The sequence below is a fragment of the Typopeltis vanoorti genome, chromosome 9 (assembly GCF_054136105.1).
Source record: "Typopeltis vanoorti isolate ZY-2024b chromosome 9, IOZ_Tvanoo_1.0, whole genome shotgun sequence".
In the NCBI taxonomy this organism is placed as follows: domain Eukaryota; kingdom Metazoa; phylum Arthropoda; class Arachnida; order Uropygi; family Thelyphonidae; genus Typopeltis; species Typopeltis vanoorti.
Window position 1 is genome coordinate 15528096 of NC_143557.1, and position 17185 is coordinate 15545280.

Here is a 17185-nt window from a genome sequence, read left to right on the forward strand (position 1 = left end):
TTTTAATACTCTTCTAGTGAAAATTGTAGTTCTGCATGCCCGTGCTAACCTCAATTTCTAGGGATGACCTCTTGTTCTGCCCCTCCCCTCCAACTAGTCAAGTGCTGAAATATTTCCTCTGCATCAATTCCATACAATCCTTGTACAGAGAAATCCAGATGCATACATATTGAAGCCCTATAAAGAGGAATGATAACTTATCTCTACTTGTATGTCCCTCAATAAACAAGTAATCCTATGCATGGCAACCTTAGCAATATGTCCTCTGAACTTCCATTCTCCTATTGCAAATTTCTCCAAATTCCAGCTTCAATTTCTTGGAGTACAATTCCCTTATTGTAGCACACAACTTGTAATCTTTTTTCATCCCAAAATGCATTAACTTTACACTTCTTCACATTAAACTGACATCTATTATTGTTTACCAATATTTGTCAAACTATTCAAATGATCCTACAAGGTCTTTATTTTTCCTTAGCTATTAACCTACCAAATTTCGCATCTTCAGCAAAAAAACTGAATATATTTTCTTTCAAATCATTTCCTACATCACAAATCTCAGGTGGTATGTTTACTTTAATAGAATGGGAGAAGAAATGTTAGCTAAAGAGATGTTTTATGCTAGGAAAAAGACCTAGAGAAAGAACAAGAGATAGGCAGATTGAAGCAGTTAGAAGTACCTTAGAAGACCAAAATATAAGATTGACAATATGAGTCCTGACAGATAAGACAACCATGATGGTAATGGTTAAATGAAGATGATATTCTAACAGGAATAGAAATGGAAGGATACAGTATTTTTTGCATGGATAGAATGGACAAGAAGAGATAGAGGGAAATAGTGGCAATTGTTAAATTATTTTTTTTAGATATGTAGTTGGATATGTAGTTGGCCTGGGAATGTGATGGGTGGTAATGAAAAAACGTATAACCAACTTGGATTAGTCAATAAAGGATGGGTAATTATTATGGGTGATATTAATTATGGCAGTATAAATAGCATTTGAGAATAAGGAAAATGAATTTCTTGAGTTCCTGACAGATAACTATCTCAGGCAGCACTTGAAGGAGGGCTTGCAAAGATCTCTAGTTCTAGATCTGATCATTTCATCAGAGGATATAATTGTGAAAGGAGTTTCACCAAATGGGTTGTGGCTACTCATATGCAGACTTTTGTGAGATAAGGATATATGTGGAATTATAAGGCTGGTGATTATGACAAGCTTAAGAGAGAGCTAGGAGCTATAACATGGAATGAGGAATTGAGCAGTAAGGAAATAAATGTAGCATGGGTACTGACAAAGAAATACATAACAGCATCACTATGTGAATGTATACCAGAGGCCAAAAGACTGAATAAGGCAGGTGTAAAATGGATGAATGTGGAGCTTAAACATGAAATCTGGAAAAAGAGGGTATTTGGAAGAAGTATAAGATGAATAATGGTAATAATCAGTTACATGACGAGTATAAAGAACAAACCAGAAGAGTGACTCAGTAAGGAAAACAAAAGTGCAGTGTGAACAGAAACTGGCAAATTAGGTGAAGAAAACCTTAGTTTTTTTTTTTTTTTTTTTTTTAGATATGTGGCAAGTAGAAAGAAGAATGATCATGGTAAGATGATGTAAATGGATGAATGTGATAGAATGGTAACTACTGCAGAAGACACTGTTGAGGTATTCAGTGATCAATTTATAAAGGTGTTTCATCCTGATCAGGGCAGAATCATGAGAAACTTAAGTGTAGAGCACATAGGAGAGGAAAGTTTAATTGCGAGTGAAAAGGAGGTATTTGAGAAAATAAATTTCATGTCAATCAATAAGGTGATAGGATCTGATGACAAATCAACACACATCTTAAGAGAATGTTCCATAGAACTGGCAGTAGCATTGGCATGCCTGTTTAATAAATCTTGCAACAGCAAAAGTTGCAAGGGAGTTCGGAGGATAAAATTGTTCCACTGCATAAGGTGGTGATAAGGATCTAGATTCAAATTATAGGCCAATCTGTATATTTGGAGTTGTAGTGAAGGCACTGGAGAGAGATTGATGAGAAGTACTATACAGAAATGGGTTGATAACAGCAGTATTCTCTGTGGTTATCAACATGAGTTTATTAAAGGGAGATCATGTTTCACTAACTTACAAATGTACTATAACAAGGTGACAAATACCTTAGACAGGGGAGATGCATATACAGTGGTACTTGGATTTTGCAAAACCCTTTTGATAGACTACCATATAACAAGCTATTAAATAAACTGAGACAGATGGGATTGGATAACAGACTTCTGAGTTGGATCAATGACTGGATGTCACAAACATATCAGAAAGTTGTATATGAGGTGCAGTATCCTGAAAGAGGAAGGTCACTAGTGAGAATGTTCTTCTTGTTGTTCAATTTGTATGTTAATAATATTCAGATAGGCTTAACTAGTGATATGCAGCTGTTTGCAGAAGATGAAAAATTGAGAAGAGAAATGCAGAGGCAAGCAGATGTTATGGCCTTATGGGAAGACTTAAATAGATTGCATGAACAGGCAAGTAAGTGGAACTGTCAGTTCAACATTGCAAAGCACAAGGGTTTGAAATTTGGTAAACAGTGATGGGATGCAAACAATACACTTGATGAGGAACCTTAAAAAGGAAGTAGAGGAGATGAGAGATCTAGGAGTGATGGTGGACAAGGACCTGAAATTCAAGGGCCATATTGTGCAAGTACTGAAGACGTCACATTGGATAATGACAATGATGTAGAGGACCCTGTTATACAGAAATAGAAAAGTTATGATGCCATTGTATAAGGATCTCATACAGATTATTATGCATAGATTTGCTCACCGAGTTTTAATGGTGACAAGGATATGTTGGAAATGTTCTAGAGAAGTTCACAAAGGTTGTAAGTGGTCTTTGGAATGTGGACAGATTGAGAGAATGGAAGCCTCATGAATAAGAGGAAGGGGAGGGGATATGATTGAGACATATCAGCTAGTCAGGTGTTGTTATCAAGTTTACATGGAAGAGATTTTTCATAGAATGGGCAGGTGGGTTAGAACAAGAGGCCATTGCTGGAAACTATATGAGGAGGATGCGAGCAGAAGAGTGAAGAGCAGGTTCTTTGTATGGAGAGTGGTGAGTGGATTGCATTGCCTGAGTGAATTGTGAATGTAGACACACTGTATCATTTTAAAGCATGGTTGGATGAGCATTATGTGCAATAGTGTGTACCTCCCACCATGAGTCTGATTCCATACAGGTCAGATGTTAATAATAATGACTAAACCCACAGCCACACTACCAGATTCTGCTTATAGAACAGTCAGAATGGTAAAGATTCAGGACGTACCGTCTTAGAGGCTATGTCAAGACCTTGATGTTGCCTCCTACATACAGAGTGCAACTGCTTGAACTCTGCACACGTCATAAGCGTATCTTCTCTCAAAGCAAATCACTTCTATCTTTTCATCTATTTCATAATTAAACATACAATGATGCCGTGATTAAAATAAGCACCTTAATAACTTCCTTGATAACTTAAACAAAAATGACAAATCAAACAATAAAAAAAAACATACCCTTCCCCGACTACACCCCCTCCCAAAAAAATATTGCTTGTCTACTTTGCCCATATCTATGGTACAATGCCAACAAAAAGTTGACACTACACCAATGTTGACAAAGATTACTAACAAACATCTCAACCAGATCTTCTGTTCTTGACAAAATCCAAAGTGCAGCTACAACCACCAAACACTACATGATTCCTTTTGCTACATGGGTATTATATGCACCTTTGTGAGATCCTATATTGCTAGCCAAAGAACACCAAATTTAGAATCCCCTACTTTGACTTCCTCTGGCTTATGGTCCAAATTCAGAAAACAATTCTCACTTCTTGGTCTTCTCATCCAGAAACTTGAATTTCTGCATTCCACCTATCAGTAATGTCATCTTACTAGGTAATCTTAAGGTCTACAATTTCAAGTGGCATCTCTTTCCAAACACTATCAATCAAGCTGGATGCAAAAGTATTTGCTATAAACAATGATCTAATGCAAATCATCTGCCATATTCCTGATAATCTCTCTCTACCTCCTCCAATATGATTAATTTTTTTCTTACCCAGTTCTCCTTCCAGATGTCATAGTAATCACTACTTGGTACTGCAAATCACAATCTTATGCTAGGCTTCTAATTTCACAAAACTCCCTCTCTCTCTCCAGCCACTCCCAATCATCTCGAGTCTTCTGATACTACAAATGTATCAAAAGGGATGACCTCAAGAACTTCTACACTAACTTTCCATGGTCACACAACTACTACACTCTTGATTCTTCTCTTTATTGTATTCTAGATTCCCACTCTTTTCCAGGCCATAATTTAACATATAGCAGTTCAAGGGAGAAAAAAAAAATTCAGAATACCACAGGTGGCTTGCAACAAAAACAATCATCCACTGAAGTATGCAATAAATTATTATTTTAATTATTACTATTATTATTACACCTTTTCATTACTTGTATATGGGAAATATGACTTTTCCATTCTCTTAATACTCTTAATTAAAACTCAGTAATCATGGTCCCTTCTTTCTCTTTGTAAACATTACACACTAATGTCTACATGCTTGGATATCCTCTCTTGCTATGTCTTGTATAAGTTCCAAAGCCTCACTAACTCAGACAGTATAGACTAAGCCCTTTGGCTGGAAAGACCTGGGTTTGAAAACCCAGAAACTGGATTTCTGGTCCCTCAGAACAGGCAAACCAGCCCTGTGAACACATGGACCTACAGTCATGAATACTTACAACAATGTGGAAGAAATAGGGTCCACACCACATTATCCTTATGCCTGTAGTCAACCATGAGTCAGAGACAACACATGATGATCAGAGTTCTATCTATTCTTGCATTTAATTTATTTATTATAGCTTCTCAACAATTCCAATACCTTTTCCATTTAATTCAATACTATTAGCTCGTGACAAACTGTCATGAGTGGATCGGTCAAGAAATTCTTAAAAGTCTAAAATTTAATAAAAGGTGGGTCTACCTCTAAATCGTTGCTGTATAAATTTGTTACCCTCACCATCACAAAATGAGTAACAAATTTTCAAAACTTGGTTACCACCTTACATAACTACTGACAACCATTTCCACATTATGGAGAGATCGCAAATATTCTCCCTGGGAACAGAAAGTTTGAGATGCAACAATTAAACAGTTTAAAAAAACAAGTGTACATCAACATAAAGTGTTTTAGGCATTAAACTTACGAGATTTCTCATTATTATTATTATTACTCAATATCTCCATGGAGTGTGGAGACTCATCATGGGAGACCTAAACTAACTATTATACTTAAAACCTATCATACCTCTTCTTAAAGTCATGCAGTGTCAGGGCACTCAACTAATTCTTGTATTAAATTCCACTCATTCACTACTCTCCACACTAAACTCTAGTCTGCATAATCTTACTAACCATGCTCTTATGCAACTACCACAGATGACTCCTAGCTAGCTTTCACATTCTGAAAAATTTCCTTTGCATCGATTTCCTAAAATCCCTTTAACATCTTATAAGTTTCTATTATGTCCTGTCTTTTCTGCCTATCAACCAAACTTTGAAATCCACGCATCTTCAACCTATCTTCACAAGGGAGCACTCCACAGACCTGTTACCAGCTTGGCCGCATGTCTCTGAATCCTTTCTACCACCACCACCTGATTCTCAAGAAACCCACATGACTAAATCTGTGTCAAGTAGTGAAGAGACTGCCAAATTATAGACTTATAAAGAAGGTTAATAATTTCCACACATGTTGGCATGTTTTTTTTAACATCCAAGTAGTCCTTTGAATTATTTTATCAATTTTTGCAATATGCTCTCTGAACTCCCAACTTCCTGTCCACTATTATATCCAAGTCCATAGCCTCATCAATTTCCTAAAATCCTATACCATCGATGTAATACACAGTATACAACCTTTTCAATTTGAAGTGCATAACTTCACATTTGGCAGCAATATCATTTGCCCACAATGTCAATTTATTTAAGTCATCCTGCAGGATATCTACCTCACCTTTATCAACTATTGCCCAACCCAGTTTTGTATCACTGGCAAACAACTGAATATACCACCCCCCTTAAATCTTTCCCTATATCACTGATATATAAATTAACGAGTAGTGGCCTTCATACAGAGCCCCGAGGCATTCCAGTATTCATCCTCATTCTCCTAGATTCCGCTCCACCATATATTACTTTGTGTTGTCTGTCATCTCCCCTCCACCTATGATACTAGCATCACATCCATTCCCATTTGCTCCAACTTGGGTATAAATTTTCCATGTTGTTTTCTGTCAAATGCCTTTGCAAAGTCCAGCAGTGCCATGGTGTAGTAATTTCTTTTATCCAATTCCAGTGTCACTTTATTATAAAGTTTGAATAAATTACTAAGATAGGACCTTCCCTTTCCAAAGCCATGCTACCCACTACAGAGTATTGTATACCTATACACCCACTGCTGGATTTTACCTTTAACCAAATTTTCCAATACTTTAACAACCACTACTGACATAGTAATTGATTGTAGTTTGGAGGTTGCTTCTAGCAACCTTCCGTTAATTAAAGTAATGGAATTCTCTCACCCTCTTTCCATTCCCTTGGAACCTTGCCAAAGCTGAGACTTGGATTGACAGGCAATGCCAATTCACTTGAACATTCACAGAGTACATGGGCTGACATGCCATCTAGTCCCACCGCTGTATTCATATTGACATTTTTCAATATGCTAAACACCTTATTTCATTAATCTCAATTTGAACATACATATGTCACATCAGCAACTGCAAAATTTCCACCTGGCTGACATATTTGCAAAATGATCACTCAGCAACTCAACAATTTCTTTTGCCTCTATCACCTTCCTACCATCAGCATTGATTAAAATCATCCAACCAGTCATTTTTCCTCTTACTTGCTGCATAACAAAAACTTCTTTAGATTTACTTTGGCCTGGTTAGCTAATTTTCTCTCATAACTGATTTGGCCTTTCTTACCATATTAGTCACCCTTTTTGCTTGTACTACTCATGAGTATGCTGATCACATTTTTCTTTATATTCCTTCCACAGTGATTCCTTTTTTGTAGCCCTTGCTTCATATCTCTACTCATCCACTTAATCCCCACTCAATGGTATCCTCCTGACCTTGGATATACAGTCCAATACTGCTCCTCTCAAACAGCCTCTAACCACTTCTTATGCACTAATGATATTCTTTGCTTGTAGCTTCTCAAGCCATGGCACTGTTCCAAGATGCCTAGTAAGTCTGGCATAATTACCAAACATACAGTTCAACATAAACCATTTCATGACAAAATTGCACATGTTTAGAAACTTTTCAGAAGACTACTTTTTACAGTCACTCCTCCCAAATGGAGGCAGAGTATCGACCTTGGTTATGGATATGTCTTCTGATGCTATTACCAGATCCAAAAATCTCACACCCCTGGTCTCCAATATAACATGTTGTTTCAGGTAATTATCCCTCAGCAACTGTATAAATTCCACTTTCACCTTGCTGTGCCACCTTTCCTCCCTCCAATCTATGTCACCGTAGTTCAGCCTGCACGTGGCATCCATATCTTCCAGTGGAACTCCTATTCTATAGCAGCAATAGCAGCAACCAACAATATATTCTATCCTATTGGCTTCTATCTCAGACTAGAATATCTCATACCACATAAATATTATTGCAAAACCAATCAAGCCCACAGCTCTCTTGATAGCCTGCTCGGCCACGTGACAGTTTGGGATTAAGAAAATATTTGCTGCCAACAACAATACAGAAGTAATGTTATTTAATGAATAGTTTACAGGAATGAGAACTACTACTTACTACAAGGCATTTAATTCTCTCGTCCCACGCTATCAACAACATATCACATAATTATTCTATTCATCTCTTAGAAAGATCTTTGGATGTAGTGTTCTCAATCCTCCCAAGATAACTGCATACTATTTCAAAAACAATGGGGAGTCAGATTACCATAGAATATAATTATCTAGTAGACATCTAAACCAAATGTATGGAAATCCTGACTTCTGAAACACTTCACAGAAGGAAAATCTATGACTAGGTGTCATGCTATTTGCTCAAACATTTCGTATAATTCTTTTATTACACGCCGCCTTCCATAACGCGCAAGTTAATGAAAATTATAATTACCTGATTACATGCTGGAAACGTTAAAGTAACTTTTTAAAACGTATATAAGCTACAGATTCGGCAATGATTGCCTGCTCGGCCACGTAAGTCCGGGAAGAAAAAATATTTGCTGTCGACAACAAAACAGAAATAATGTTGTGCTCAGATTTGGTCACCTAGGTTTCTTCTTCATGGGGAGGAGGTGGAGAGGATCCAGAGGCGAGTGACCAAGATGATAGCAGGTCTGTGGAATGAACCGTATGAGAACAGGTTGAGGATTTGTGGGTTGCAAAAATTGGTTGATAGGCGGAGGAGGGGAGATATGATTGAGACATTCAAATTACTGAAGGGTTTCTATAAAATTAATTCAGAAGATATTTTTGAGAACAGGGCTGGTTGTGGGAGGACTAGGGGACATCCATGGAAACTGGGAAAAAGTGTGGTTAGTAAAGGTGTTAGAGCTGGGTTCTTTACTTTTAGAGTAGTGAATGAGTGGAATGCGCTCCCTGAGTCTGTGGTGGATGCTGTGACAGTTTATGAGTTTAAGGCGAGGTATGATAGATACTGTATGAATGTCAAATAGTTGTGATGAATATGATTTGGGGCCTCCCTCGATGAGTCTAATGATTCCCTGGAGTTGCCCGTAGTAATAGTAATAATAGTAATAACGTTATTTAATAAACAGTTTACGGGAATGGTAATTAATTATTACCACAAAGCATTTAATTTATCCGCCCCCACGCTATCAGCGACATATCACATAATTATATGACTCGCTTCTCAGAAAAATCTTTGGATGTAGTGTTCTTAATGTATGCAGTATCTTGGGTCGTAGATACTGCATACTATTTTCCAAAACAATAGGGGTACCAGATTACCATAGGATATAATTATCTAGAAGACATCTAAAACAACTAGATGGAAATCACTTCTGCAACATCTCACAGAAGAAGAAAAAAAAAAAAAAATCTATAACTAGGTATCATACCGCTTCCTCAAACATTTCATATAATTATTTTTATTAAACGCCAACTTCCATACCGCATAACTTGATGAAAATTATAATTACCTGATTACACGCTGCACATGTTACAGCAACCTTTTAAAATGTGGATAAACTACAAATTCAGCAACTATGCATGCCACCTAACTGACAGGTTTGAACGGAAATATCCCTATTTTAAATAACCTAAAATCCAGTCAAGCTGAAAATACTACGCGATATTATTATTATTATTATTATTATTACGGTAAACTCCAAGGAGTCCTTAGACTCATCGAGGGAGGTCCTAAACATCATACCAAGAATAACTATTCGGCATTCGCACAGTAGATATAATACTTTGCTTTGAATTCATTTACATTCATGGCACCCACGACCAACTGTGGCAGCTTATTCCACTCATTCGCTACTCTCCAAGTAAAAAACCTAGGCCTAACACCCTTGCTAACTACACTCTTGCTCAGTTTACATGGATGGCCCCTAGTTCTCCCATCAATAGACCTATTCCGAAAAATTTCCTCTGGATTAATCTTGTAAAAACCCTTCAGTAATTTGAATGTTTCAATCATCCCACCCCTTTTCCGCTTATCAACCAATTTCTGTAAACCACAGATCTTCAACCTGTTCTCTCAGAGTTTATTCTATAGACCAGCTATCATCTTGGTAACTGACCTCTGGTTCCTCTCTACCTCCTCCCGATCAAGAAGCAACCGAGGAGTCCAGATCTGGGCACAGTAGTCAAAACAGGGTCTTATCAAGGCTCGATAAAGAGGAACAATAACTTCCTGATCTCTGCTCGTCAAAGTAATTTTCATTAACGAAGTGATCTGATTTAGCCACTTTTGCTATGTGCCCACTAAACTTCGACTCACTATTTACCAACACACCCAAATCTCTGACTTCGTCAATCTCCTGGAGTACAGTTCCACCAATATGATATAAAAAAAAAAAAAAAAATCAGCTAACGCCTTTTTTTTTTTTTTTTTTTTTTTTTTTTTTTTATTCCCGTATACGGGAGTAGGCGAGGCCATTTAGCCCTATCTAACTTTTGGAGACTGAGTGGGCAGTTCAATCTCCACTGGTACCCAATCAGAGACAGATGGCCCAAGGCTATCACTAATTAAGCGGTACGCAGTGAAGAGAGACGGCTCAAATGTGCCGCCATCTCGTGGTCCCTAACCCTAACACAATATATTTAATGTCTGAAATAATGTGGGTTCTGCGGTCGATTTTCTTGAGTTTACAGGACGAAAAACCCGAGTTTCCGGGAGGAAAAACCTGCTTGCCCGTGCCAGAGATCGACTAACTCGGGAACCGGTCGAAAAAAAGGCTTAGAAAAATTTCCTCCAGTCGCCGACTAGACTCGAAACCAAGTCTTCCTTCGTGCGGCCAAGCGCGGCGGTGTGCAAACGCCACATCCGCTGAGCTACACAGGCTCTTGAGCTACACAGGCTCTATTCGCTACTCTCCAATGTGATATACTGTTGCTAATTTTTTCACCCCAAAAATCCATAACCTTACACTTTATTACATTATATTGACATCCATTCTCATTAGCCCAGATTGCCAATATATCCAAATCATCCTGCAAAATTTTGACATCATGTGCATTCGCAATTGCTCTACCCAACTTTGCATCATAATCAGCAAATAAATGAACAGGGCCTCTCAGATCCTTTCTTATGTCATTAATGAACAAATCAAATAGCAGTGGTTCAAGAACAGAACCCTGCAACACACCACTAGTAACAAACCTTCTTTTTGGACTCTATTACTGAATAAACTACTGTCTGATATATCTCCATCAACCACCCTTCTATCCATCTCATCAACCGTATATTGATCCCCATCTGCTGCAGTTTACTGATTAGAATTCCATGTAGTAACCTGTCAAAGGCTTTAGCAAAGTCCAGCAATATCACTGTAAATCCATTACCCATATCCAGTTCAGCCGTCACTGTATTATAAAATTTGAGCAAGTTACTGAGGCATGATCTGCCCTTCACAAAACCATGCTGTCCTCCATAGAGTATCCCCATTTTCATCTATCCATTCTTGTATTTTGCTCTTGACTAATATCTCCAAAATCTTGACAACGATTCCTATAGATGTATATACAGGGTATCCCAAAATTCACGCAAGATTTAAATTTAGAGCCATTTGTGCGGTAAAGTGTTGCCAACGAGAGAAAAAAGACAGCGTGACAGCTGACAGTTTATGGTTATTAAAAATGGAGCGCTACACGACAGACCAACGCATTTTCATGGATTATGGAACAACAACAAGTGAATGCTTATTTTTCGAACAAAATCATCTTCAGCGATGAGGCTCATTTTCATCTTGATGGCTTCGTTAATGGACAAAATTGTCGCATTTGGGTTCAGAAAATCCACGAGTGATTGTTGAGAAACAAATGCATCCACAACGTATCACTGTTTGGTTTGGATTTGGGGCTGGAGGCATCATCGGTCCATTTTTCTTCGAAAATGCGGCTGGTAAGGCAATAACAGTTAATTGTGCTTGCTATCGCGACATGATAATCCAGTGTTTTGTGTCTAAATTGCAAGATATGGAAGCGGACGACATGTCAACAAGCGGACGAAGTGTCAACAAGACGGTGCGACATGCCACATAGCTCGAGAAACAATTCAATTACTGCTTGAGCCATTTCCTGGTCGTGTAATTTCCCGTTTTGGTGATCAGAATTGGCCGCCCAGATCATGTGAATTAACGCGTTGGACTTTTTTCTTTGGGGGTTTTTGAAGTCTAAGGTTTATGCCAACAAGCCCACGACCACCCACGCCTTGAAGGAGGAAATTGAGCGCTGTATCAACGAAATTCAGCCATATTTATGCAAAACGGTCATGGAAAATTTCGACAAAAGAGTGCATATGTGCCAGCAAAGCCATGGAGGCCATTTACCCTATATGCTATTCCATGCATAACCCTATACTGTATACTTTATGAATCAACAAGAAATTACAATTTTTAATTAAAAACTTGTGTTTTCTACCAAAATTACTTTTTGCGTGAATTTTGGAACACCCTGTATATTATATCATAATTTTACTGAATAGGAACACCGAGATAAGGTAAGACAAAAACTTTAATTAAAAGGGAGCTAGTTTCGTCGGAATGCCGACTTCTTCAGGTATACAAATTATCACAAACTAGAAAAATAGCAAGAAAAAACATGGACATCATGGACACAGAATCGAAGAGAGCGGGCTGCCCACAGCGAATCCTGAGTTCTGTTTGTAAATCTTATTTTCGAATTTGAAGTATCCTGAATTTACACACTGAATTTTGATATCGTTTCTCTCTTCACGAATGTACCTACTCAAGAGGTCCTCCATATTATCAAGAACAAACTGTCCAAGAAATTCTTTTCTTTACTCTCTCACTGTGTAAATTCAGGATACTTCAAATTCGAAAATTAGATTTACAAACAGAACTCAGGATTGACTATGGGCAGTCCGCTCTCTCCGATTCTTGGACTTCTCATATAAATAAGTTAGGAATAACAACAGTCAAATTTGAACTGGCGTCCACTTCGCAGGTCTAGCGTGAGGCGTTACTGAGTGGGAGCTATCTCGAGAGCACCAGAACTGAATTACTGCGCTGTGTGAGTCAGGTAAGCTATAACTTAAATTGCTGTTCATGTGTGATGAATCCAGAACTATTTTTTTTGATTCTAAGATGCACCTTTCCAGTTCGTCAGCGCATTTATGGATATTAGTAGTAAGATTCCAGTCTATCTGGTGTTGACGCTCTTCTAAATTAGATTTGGCGGTGAAAAGGACATGACTGGAGAGGGCGCTTGCACGGGTTCTGTTGTAAGATATATCATGTTGATGCTCTTCGAGACGTAGTGAGACCCACTTATCGGTTTGCCCATAATATGGTTTTCCGCAACTGCAGATGATTTTATAAACTCCTGGGAACTGAAGTTGGTTATGTTTTGGCTTGGGTTGACTCAGGAAAGAACAAAGTTTTGGTAGGCTAGTGAAGTAAGTTCTAATGTTAAATTACTACATAATTTTCGCCAATTTTGGTGAAATTTTTCCACTTCTAATACCCCACATCGAACGATAGGTGCACAAAGCCGCACTTGTACATTTGGAGAGTTCTGATAATACAGCTTAACTAAAAGAGCTTTATCTCCTAACGATAACATGCCTCACCTAGACAGAACGTTTAACTTCGGTAATAAACGTTAAATGCTGAAAGTTTAACTTCAGTATTCACTTCATCTGAAAATTACATACCTCATGGTTTAAACAGTGACAGGCACCAGCTCCGGGACAGCTATATCGCCACCTGTCGGTGACAAATGTAACTATTCTGGCAATAAAATTTTTCGTTATTAAAAAAAATCCCATGTCTTTCTGTGCATTTCTGCGAAAACCGCATCGCGCTACTGTCTATACAATTTTCGAATATTGAATTTTTACCTTTTCTATTACTTTTGGATCACCTGGCATATATATATAAGAGGTGTCCGTTAATTTTCTAATTTTTAAAAATAAAAATATCTGTAACATTATAAAAATATCTGTAATATTATATCGTAGTTTTATCAATATTAGCACTGTAATAATAAAAAAATTGTTTACACACAATTTTAGATAAGTTAATGTGAAGTTAATGTTTGATGTTGACGCCTTGGTTTAGGTAATACTGCTTTAAAAAAAGTAAGTTTTTTTTTTGAACTTTTGAATTCTGCTGTTTTTTTATAATTAACTTTTTAAAAGATAGCGTTATTAGTTTAAAAATTGTGCTAGAATTAGAATATATTGCGAAGTAATTAGTCTAGCTTAAAAATGTTGTCTTAAATAGAGGTAATTTAGTATTTTGATACGACACGTTAAATACGTAGCGTTGCACATTGCACCAAAGCGAAGAAATGCAATGGCGTCCAAATAGCCGTATTTGTTTGAAGAATTTAATCAAAGGGAATTCGTCCAGTGTAAGGTCTGTGGAATGTATGCTTTGCTGAGAGCGGCTGGAGTTTGGTTTGAAAGTGATAGTAGTGGGAAAGTGTCATGAAAGCGAGGATCTCAAGTATGTCTCTGGTCGCGAGATTGACGTAGCGGATGAAAGTCAGAATGCGATAGAAAATTGTGAATGTGTGATAAAAAAATTGTGATGTAACGCCAGATAGCATGAGTTTAAAAGTAATACAGTTGGTGGTGAAAGTAAAGATACAGGGCGAGAGAATGGTTTGACTGATAAAAAAAATGAGTTTGCTGCAATGAGGGAGATAGCTCGGTTGCGCGGAGAGATACGGGCGAAGCGGCAGTTAGAACAATTACAAAGATGTTTAACGAGTGGAACAGCTAACAAAAAGAAGCAAGTGCGTGATAAGATAAATTAGAACATGATCGGGAGTGAAAGAAAAATTAAGGAGCAAGTGTTAAAAGGTGTATCAGATGAGAGTTGACAAAATCGTGCTTTCTGGGTGCGAAAATTAATAATGTAAGTGAGGCTATTAGAGTACAGAAGCTTAAGGTGAAAGAAATGATAGTAGTGGCCGGAAAGAATGATTTAAAAGGTGAAAAATTTGCTATGAGAGAGGACTTGAAAGAGTTACTTGCGGTAGCAAAAGAAAAGAGTGAGAGAGTTAAGACAGTCTGTTGCCGCGGTACGGTATGACAGAGTAGAGTTGAGAAGGAGGGCCATAATTGCGAATGACTCTATGCGTAGATTTTGTAGGAGGAGTGGTGTGGAGTTTGTGGATGAGTTGAGTGACTTTGATGGGCGAAAGGACTTATACAAGAAGGATGGTTTACATCTGAATGGATTTGGTGTTCGGAGACTGTAAAAATTGTTGCTTAATGAAGGGAAAATGGATGTGCAGAATCAGAGAAAGTAGAGTTTTTACGAAGGGTGGGGATGCTGTTAAGTGGACATGCAGACATCAGTGAGGCAGTTAAGTGTAAGAATGTGTATAATATGCCTGGGTTAGGACGAAGGATAGCAAACCAAAATGGGAGAGTTAGTATAAGGCATCAAAATAGGGGTGGGGCTAGGGGACTTCTGCACATTATGTACACTAATGCCAGGAGTATTGGGAATAAGGAGGAATTTTTGGCTTTCATTAGTTCTTCCTGGCCACAGGCCATTGACATTTGTGAGACATGGCTAACAGAAGATGATATAGTTAGTGGGATAGAATGTGAGGGGTATAATGTGTTCAGGAAAGACAGAGAAAAAAGTATGGGAGAGGAATATTATTGATGATAGCTTATGAACTGCAGCCAAAGAGAATAGAAGTTCAACTTCAGGATAGTGAAAATAGCACATTTGAGGCTATCTGGTGTGAGATCAAGGTCAACAGAACAAAATTTACAGTTGGGTGCAGCTATTGACCAGGAGATGGAATAGATGATATAGACAGTATGCATAGGCAAATAGACTCAATGAGTGGACGACAAGTAATTATTATGGGGATTTCAACTACGGTAACATTGATTGGAGGAAAGAGAGGTGAAATGGGAGGAAGGAAATGAATTTTATGCAGTTACTAAGGGATAACTACCTGAGACAGCATGTAATGGAATATACTAGGGGTTCGAGAGTGCTTGACCTAGTAATTGCATCTGAGATATTGACTATTATGAATATGACCATATTTCCACCAATTGGTGAGAGTGATCATAATAACATTCCCCCCCCCATTCTTTTCTGAACGCATTATACCCCTCACATTCTATCCCACTAACTATATTACTATTACTATTACTATTATTACGGGCAACTCCAGGGAGTCATTAGACTCATCGAGGGAGGCCCCAAATCATATTCATCACAACTATTTGACATTCATACAGTATCTATCATACCTCGCCTTAAACTCATTCACTGTCACAGCATCCACCACAGACTCAGGGAGCGCATTCCACTCATTCACTACTCTAAAAGTAAAGAACCCAGCTCTAACACCTTTACTAACCACACTTTTGCCCAGTTTCCATGGATGTCCCCTGGTCCTCCCACAACCAGCCCTGTTCTCAAAAATATCTTCTGAATTAATTTTATAGAAACCCTTTAGTAATTTGAATGTCTCAATCACATCTCCCCTCCTCCGCCTATCAACCAATTTTTGCAACCCACAAATCCTCAACCTGTTCTCATACGGTTCATTCCACAGACCTGCTATCATCTTGGTCACTCGCCTCTGAATCCTCTCCACCTCCTCCCCATCAAGAAGAAACCTAGGTGACCAAATCTGAGCACAGTAGTCTAGATGGGGTCTTATCAAGGCTCGATACAGAGGAACAATAACCTGCTTGTCTCTGCTTGTCAACGTATTCTTCAGCAACCAAGTGATTTGATGAGCTATTTTGGTCACTTTTGCAATGTGTCCCCTAAATTTCAATTCCTTATCTACCAACACTCCTAAATCTCGTGCCTCATCAATTTCCTGGAGCATGTTTCCACCAATGCAGTAAACTGCCGCCAATCTTTTCACCCCAAAATGCATAACCTTACATTTTGCCACATTAAACTGACATCCATTCTCCTTAGCCCAGACCTCCAATCTATCCAAATCATCCTGCAAAATTTTGACGTCATCTGCATTCACTATTGCCCTACCCAACTTCGCATCATCCGCAAACAAATGAACTGTTCCTCTCAGATCATTTCCTATATCATTTATGAACAAATTAAACAGCAGTGGTCCAAGAACAGATCCTTGTGGCACACCACTAGTCACAGGCCGTCTTGTGGACTCTACTCCCGAGTAAACCACTCTCTGATATCTCTCCGTCAACCACCCTCCTATCCATCTCACCAACCCTATGTCCATTCCCATATGCTGCAATTTACTGATTAGAATTCCATGTGGAATCCTGTCAAAGGCCTTGGCAAGGTCCAGTAGAATCACCGTAAACCCATTACCCTTATCCAGTTCAGCCGTCACTGTGTTATAATACGTGAGCAAGTTACTGAGGCATGACCTACCC

The 17185-nt window shown here is 38.2% G+C and overlaps 1 protein-coding gene across 1 annotated transcript in view; it reads right to left on the reverse strand.

Annotated features, from left to right (window-relative positions):
• The window catches only part of Tif-IA (RNA polymerase I-specific transcription initiation factor RRN3 homolog Tif-IA), a 308793-nt gene extending 299429 nt beyond the window's left edge, over nucleotides 1–9364 (reverse strand). The window contains exon 1 of the mRNA XM_090397940.1: nucleotides 9282–9364. The gene's annotated coding sequence lies outside the window, so the exon portion shown is untranslated. The remainder of the gene's footprint in view (nucleotides 1–9281) is intronic.
• Between the last annotated feature and the right edge of the window lie 7821 nt (nucleotides 9365–17185).